The sequence below is a fragment of the Gracilinanus agilis genome, chromosome 3 (assembly GCF_016433145.1).
Source record: "Gracilinanus agilis isolate LMUSP501 chromosome 3, AgileGrace, whole genome shotgun sequence".
Lineage (NCBI taxonomy): Eukaryota > Metazoa > Chordata > Mammalia > Didelphimorphia > Didelphidae > Gracilinanus > Gracilinanus agilis.
In genome coordinates this window covers 473,483,811-473,490,200 of record NC_058132.1, presented here as the reverse complement: position 1 = coordinate 473,490,200, position 6,390 = coordinate 473,483,811, and the positions used below count along the sequence as shown (strand labels likewise).

General features: G+C 35.6%; 1 pseudogene; it reads right to left on the bottom strand.

Annotated features, from left to right (window-relative positions):
* Window positions 1-5,086: 5,086 nt before the first annotated feature.
* LOC123241718 lies at window positions 5,087-5,547 on the bottom strand (annotated as a pseudogene).
* Window positions 5,548-6,390: the final 843 nt, after the last annotated feature.

The window sequence follows — 6,390 nt, the reverse complement described above, 5'->3', positions numbered from 1 at the left end:
TCTGTTTAAATCTCGTCTTTTCTTCAGGAATGCTTGGAAATCTTCTATTTTATTAAATGATCATACTTTCCTCTGCAAGAATATTGTCAATTTTTGCTGGGTATTTGATTCTTGGTTGTAGACTCAGTTCCCTTGCTTTCCAGAATTCCATGCCTTCTGGTCCTTCAGTATTGATGCAGCCAGGTGCTGTGTAGTCCTGACTGTGGCTCCATGATATCTGAATTATCTCTTTTTAGCAGCTTATAATATCATTTCCTTGGTTTGGAAGTTCTTGAATATTCATTTTTCTTCACATTTCTGCAGCCTTTGACAGAACTGATCCTTCTATCCTCTTCCATAGTCTCTTCTTTCTAGGTGTTCAGAATACTGTTCTCCTACCTCTCAGTTCTCTTCTCTTTCTCCTTAATTCCTTTCCAAATTATACCCTATAATCATTAGAAATTCTCAAGATTCTCTAATAGGCTTTCTATGTACCCTATACATTGTTTCACTTAGTTATCTCACCAACTTCATTGTGTTTAATTACTTTCTCTATGTTACTGATTCTGAAATTTGCCTTTCTTGCTCCAAATATCGTTGATTTCCAATTTCCATCTGCAATTGACATTTTGAAATGAATATCCAGTAGATATCTTCAACTCTATATGTCTAAAACATAATTAATTATTCATTCCTTAAATATTCTCTACCTATCTTTACTATTGCTACAGAGGTCAATACTGTCTTCCCAGTCTCTCAGACTCACAATCTAGGAGTCTTCTTGAACTCATTATTTTTCACTACTTCCATATTGAATATGTTGAGGCTTATTTATTTCACCTTTACAACATGTCTTGAATATTCTCATTTTTTATCCCCTGATAATGTCATCACTCTGTATCAGCACACCCATATCATCTCATACCTGGACTTTTGTTACAAACAGTTGGTGAGTATCTTTTTCTCAACTCTCTTCCAACACTAATCCATTTTTGCCATTCAAAAAATAAAATTATTTTCCTAAAGTTCAATTCTGATTATCAACCCCTCCTTCTAATCAATAAAGTCCAGTGGCTCCCTGTCGCTTCCCAGATCAAATATGAAATACTACATTTGGCATTCTGTGTCATCTTGCATTTTACTCCCAAATACTTACTCATGTGATGTAGTGACTCTAGCCTTCTGGAAGACCCATAAAAAATATTCCATTTCTCAGCTTCAGGCTTTCTCCAGTTGAGTTTCATTCTTGGAATGTTCTCCCTCTTTTGCTCTGACTATTGACCATCTCTGGCTTCCTTAAGTCCCAAATAAAATCCAATCTATTACTAGAAGCTTTAACCGCACCCTTTTAAATCTAGTTCCTTCCCTCTGTTAATTATTTTTGCCCTTTGTTTAGTTTACTTTACATGTATTTGTTTGCATATTGTCAGAGAGCACAAACTGTTTTTATCACTTTTTGTCTCACCAGACCTTAGTACAATCCCTGTAACATAGTAGGGGTTTTATAAATGGTTATTGTTTTGTAAAGCCATCAATTGTGTATAGGTGTTACTTCAGATTCAGCTTAGAAAATAAAATACTAACACAATAGGAAGACTTATTAATTATTATTAAACTGATTGGAATTAAACAAAGACTTCATGAGAGAAAGCAAGGGATATGTCTCATCTAATTTATTAAACATATATTTTAAAATGATAATTGAAATAATCACATATTTGCCTTTTTCAGTGCAATAATATCAGTCATAGCTACTTTTTCTCTTTATATATATTAAAGAAAACTGGGAAAATGTATAATTACATTAATTTAAAAATAATATATTAAAAAGTCATTTTAAAAAACAAGAAATGGGGCAGCTGGGTAGCTCAGTGGAGTGAGAGTCAGGCCTAGAGACAGGAGGTCCTAGGTTCAAACCCGGCCTCAGCCACTTCCCAGCTGTGTGACCCTGGGCAAGTCACTTGACCCCCATTGCCCACCCTTACCACTCTTCCACCTATGAGACAATACACCGAAGTACAAGGGTTAAAAAAAAAAAACAAGAAATTTCTCAATATAGCCACAGATTATTCAATTTATATCTCATGGATACTAAGACTACAGGAGGAACATTTAGTATATGATAAAAGGAAACACCACATAATGCCCTTTGCTATGGAAATGGACAGTTAAAGATCAATCTGTATCTTACATTTCCAGCTCTGAACCTGAAAATGACAGCTATTATCCAGATTTACATTTTAGCCAGACTAGAATAAAGCCAATAAATCACTGGGATTTGGGCTGTTCAGATAATTACTGAGTGAATGGCTTGCTTGTGCTACATTAGGTGAGAAGCTTGTAGGGAGTGAAAGCAGAGTGTGGAAAGAATGACAGTGAAAAATGGCTTTGATTTCCATGTTAAGATGAGCTCTTACAACATGCAAATTGTAGAATGTTGTAGGCAGAGCTGAAGTGAATATTCCCCTTCTGGTCAAACACTTCAGTCTTCAGACTGTGACTATGCAGCTAAGTCTATCTGGAAAAGTCATAACTAGAGTGAACAATAACTTGGTTTATAGTATTTTTAATAAAGCAGCCCAAGACATTTTTGTGTGTATAAACACAATGCAAAAGATGATGTAGTCAGTCCTCAGGGCTTCCTTGTGGTGAATTGCTTATACATTTTCTTTAAAAGTCTCTGGTGTATGCTTTTTAATTATAAAGACCAAGTGCATCCTTGAGGAAAAGAGAAAATTCCAAATTCTCCTGTTATAAAGAAGTAAATAAGGTAATCTGAGTGGATCTGAAATGTAATTTGGGTGTGAGGAAGGATAAAGGGGATATTAGGTGATTATAAGGTGATTGGAGGAAGAAAGAAGGTAAGGGAAGGTATATAGGAGATAAAGGAAATGAGGTATGTAGGAGAGGGCAGCTCAAACAGGTTTATTCCCAGAGGATTGAGACAGAGGAAACAGGGAGGAAATTAAGGCCAGTCAGAAATGTTTAGGTTTGGCTGGAGGGTTTCTTTTGTTAGTTTCTAAAGTCTCTTGAGGGAGGAGTTGAGAGGGCCCCTCCCTGCCAGTCAAACTGATGACTGGAGGAAGTCTTGGGTAGGTACTTCCTGCCAAGATGGATTCCCCCAGTTCTTTCAAGAAATAAAAGAAAATGAGTCCTTCCTTCTTTAGCCCTTGCCTCAATCTTCAATACAATGATTCACCAAAGGCTTTGAGTAGGTAACAAGGGGATTTATTTATCTCAGGTTAGTAAGAAGGAAGAGGTTCAGGATTTCTAACTGCTGCTAGGGAGAGGGGTGATGGTGGGGGATGGGTCGCAGAGAGGTTTAGACTGAGAGAACCTGCTCTCCCAGTCAGGAGATTTGACTGCCCTTTAAGCAAAGTCCTTATTAAATCTAGGGGTACCATATTTGAGGATACTCTACTTATCTAAAGAAACTAAAACCCACAATGTTCAATCACCAAGCCCTCCCTTCCACTCAGGACCCACAGGAAATTCAAGGGAAGGGGAGGGATATGGATGGAGAGATCAGGAAGAGTCCAGAGAAATGAGATACGTTTAAATCTCCCCAAGACAAGATAAGCACAGGCCAAGGCCAAAGCAAAAGCCTCCAGCCACAGCGAAAGCCAGAAGGCAAAAGCCCCGTCAGTTGGAACTTCACTTCTATTTATAGCTTTAAGTTCTAACTGACTTTCTGAAGATTCTAAGATGTTTAACTGACTTTTTGTGACCGTTAGAAATTACAGAAGCAAAAGGATTCTGTTAGCCACCTTGTATTACACTCCCTTTACTATAAGGTTATAAGACTATGACAGTAGAACACTGAATGTACATTCATCTTTTGAAGCCACTTTCTCTTTGTCTATTTAATGGATTTAGTAGATGTGTTAGAAGTTTTTATGAACTGTTTCTTTCATATTTATTTGTCTATTTGTTAATAAGTGATGACTCTATGGGTTGGAAAGCAGGGAGGCATATATTAAGAAATGAAAGTTATATAAGAACAAAAGGTACCAATACAAATTAATTAAATTAAAATGAACTTGTATTTCAATTAAAAACACAAATCATTTTAAAAGTTTTTAAATATTTCTTTATAATAGTAAAACTACTACTAATGATAAAAGATATTTTTACTGTGTTTCAATTCATAAAATGTTTTGGACAAGATATGGACAAATATATGGGCAAGACCAGCTATGCTCAGAAAGTTGGTGAGTAAGAATCAGAGCCTGTCATCAAACACAGATTCCTTCTGATTCTCTGTCTAATGCTTTCTCTACTGCACTCTGATGTCTGTTTAATTATATATTTTTTCTGATTTATGGACCATTTTTTTGAGGAAAAATTATGCACTTTTTTTAAAATACTGAATGGAAAAATCCTTTACAGTAAAAAAAATAAGCACTCTTATCTAAAACTGTAAAAATTTCTTGCTATACAGAAATTAATATATAATATGTCATATACTACATATTTAACAAAAAATAAACTAAATGTTCAACTGAAAATGAGTATCGTCCACAAGTAAAATAATTTCATAATATACACATATTAATTTACATTTACTATCACTTAGACCTTAAATCTTTATCAATTAATAAGATAAGCATTTCATGTTTGTTTCCCTTAAGGCTGTAAAAGTTCAGTGTTTAATAAGACAATCAAGATATTAGAATAAATATGCAGCTTAGTGATACCTTCAAATGTAATGCAGATGAAGTAAATTTTCATTTGTTTAATTCATTCCTCAGGCTGAAATGGTCATGGATATAAAATTCTGCATGGGGATGAAATTGAACAGCTCTGTATTTTAAGAGAAGGTGGCCTGAGAAAGGTTGGTAACACAATTTAGTTGTTTTTTTTTGTTTTGCTTTGTTTTGTTTTTTAATTTTTAAACCCTTAACTTCTGTGTATTGACTTATAGGTGGAAGATTGGTAAGGGTAGGCAATGGGGGTCAAGTGACTTGCCCAGGGTCACACAGCTGGGAAGTGTCTGAGGCCGGATTTGAACCTAGGACCTCCTGTCTCTAGGCCTAGCTCTCAATCCACTGAGCTACCCAGCTGCCCCCTCAATTTAGTTTTAATTATAAAGTATCACTTTTATGTTTTAAGATTCAGCTTCTTCATCTTCACTCTCATCGTCTTCTTCTTCATCCTCCTTCTTCCTCTTCCTCATCTTTTTTTTCTTCCCCTTTCTCTTTCTTAAGAATTTTCAGGCATTTGGGGGCTAAAATCTTCTTTGGTAATATATCTGCAAGAAATCGAAAGGCTTCCAACTCTTCTGCAGTATTTGATAAACCACTGTAAATAAGTGCTTTCTTCCCCTTTTCGCTGCCATATTTATAGGAATAGGTGGCAAGATACTAAACAGAGTTCCATGGCCTTGGCCATGAGCACCAGCGCCTCTTAATTGATGCTGGACACTTGGGGGAAGCTTTTCATGATCACCTGGATGTGAGACAAGGGCAGCGAGGCCAGCCTCTGAGGGCTGCATTTCTCTTTACCCCAAACTCGCCTGCCATCTTGCCGCCCCAGCCTAGGCAGCAGCAGAAATTCCGCGGCCACCATTATTAATGATCCAGCCGCCGCTGTGCTCCCCTTCCCCCCTCTGTCTGCTAATTATATATTTTAAGAAACAAATATTTTGTAATGTATAATTTTAAATGCCATTGTGTGCATTAGTTTGTATTTTTGCTGATTTCTAATTTAACATATCACAAGGTGTTCCATGGAAAACTTTTACAATTATTGTCATCTTTACCTGGTTTTTAACATGTAGGATTTTGAGACATTTAATACAGTTGCTCTTTTAAGGCAATAAAATGACTCAGGGATTCTACTGACTTCTTTTTGTGTTATAGAATCTATCCCAGGAGAGAACAAGTACTTATTTAAAAGATAGGGATTATTCAAAAAAAGATAAACCTAATAACACAAGCTCTCATACATTATAATTCCTCTGGCTACTAATCTCTAGAGAAGAGAATATAAATAGACACGAGAGTAAAATGTTGAGGCTTCCTTGTGATGGACAAAATACATATTTGGCAACTTCTCACTGTATCCTTAGATGTAAAATAGCTTCAAAGTATCCCCACTACTTAGTATAGTATTAGGAATCTGTGTTTAATAAAAGTTTATTGACTTTACTTGATATGAATTATAATATTCAACTTTGTACCCCACTGTGCTTTTCCTTCCCATTGTTAGATTTGAAGTATAGAATTCTACTTCTAATTCTAGGAGAATTAGAAAATAAAGAAAATAAAACAATCTTTATGAATATATAATTTTCAAGTAGACATTGAAACTCTCACTCAGATCAGGTAACAAAATAGTCCTGCTATCTCTCCCTCCTCAATAGGCAAATGTAAACATTTAGAAACATGGAATTTAGAATAGAACTGAGCA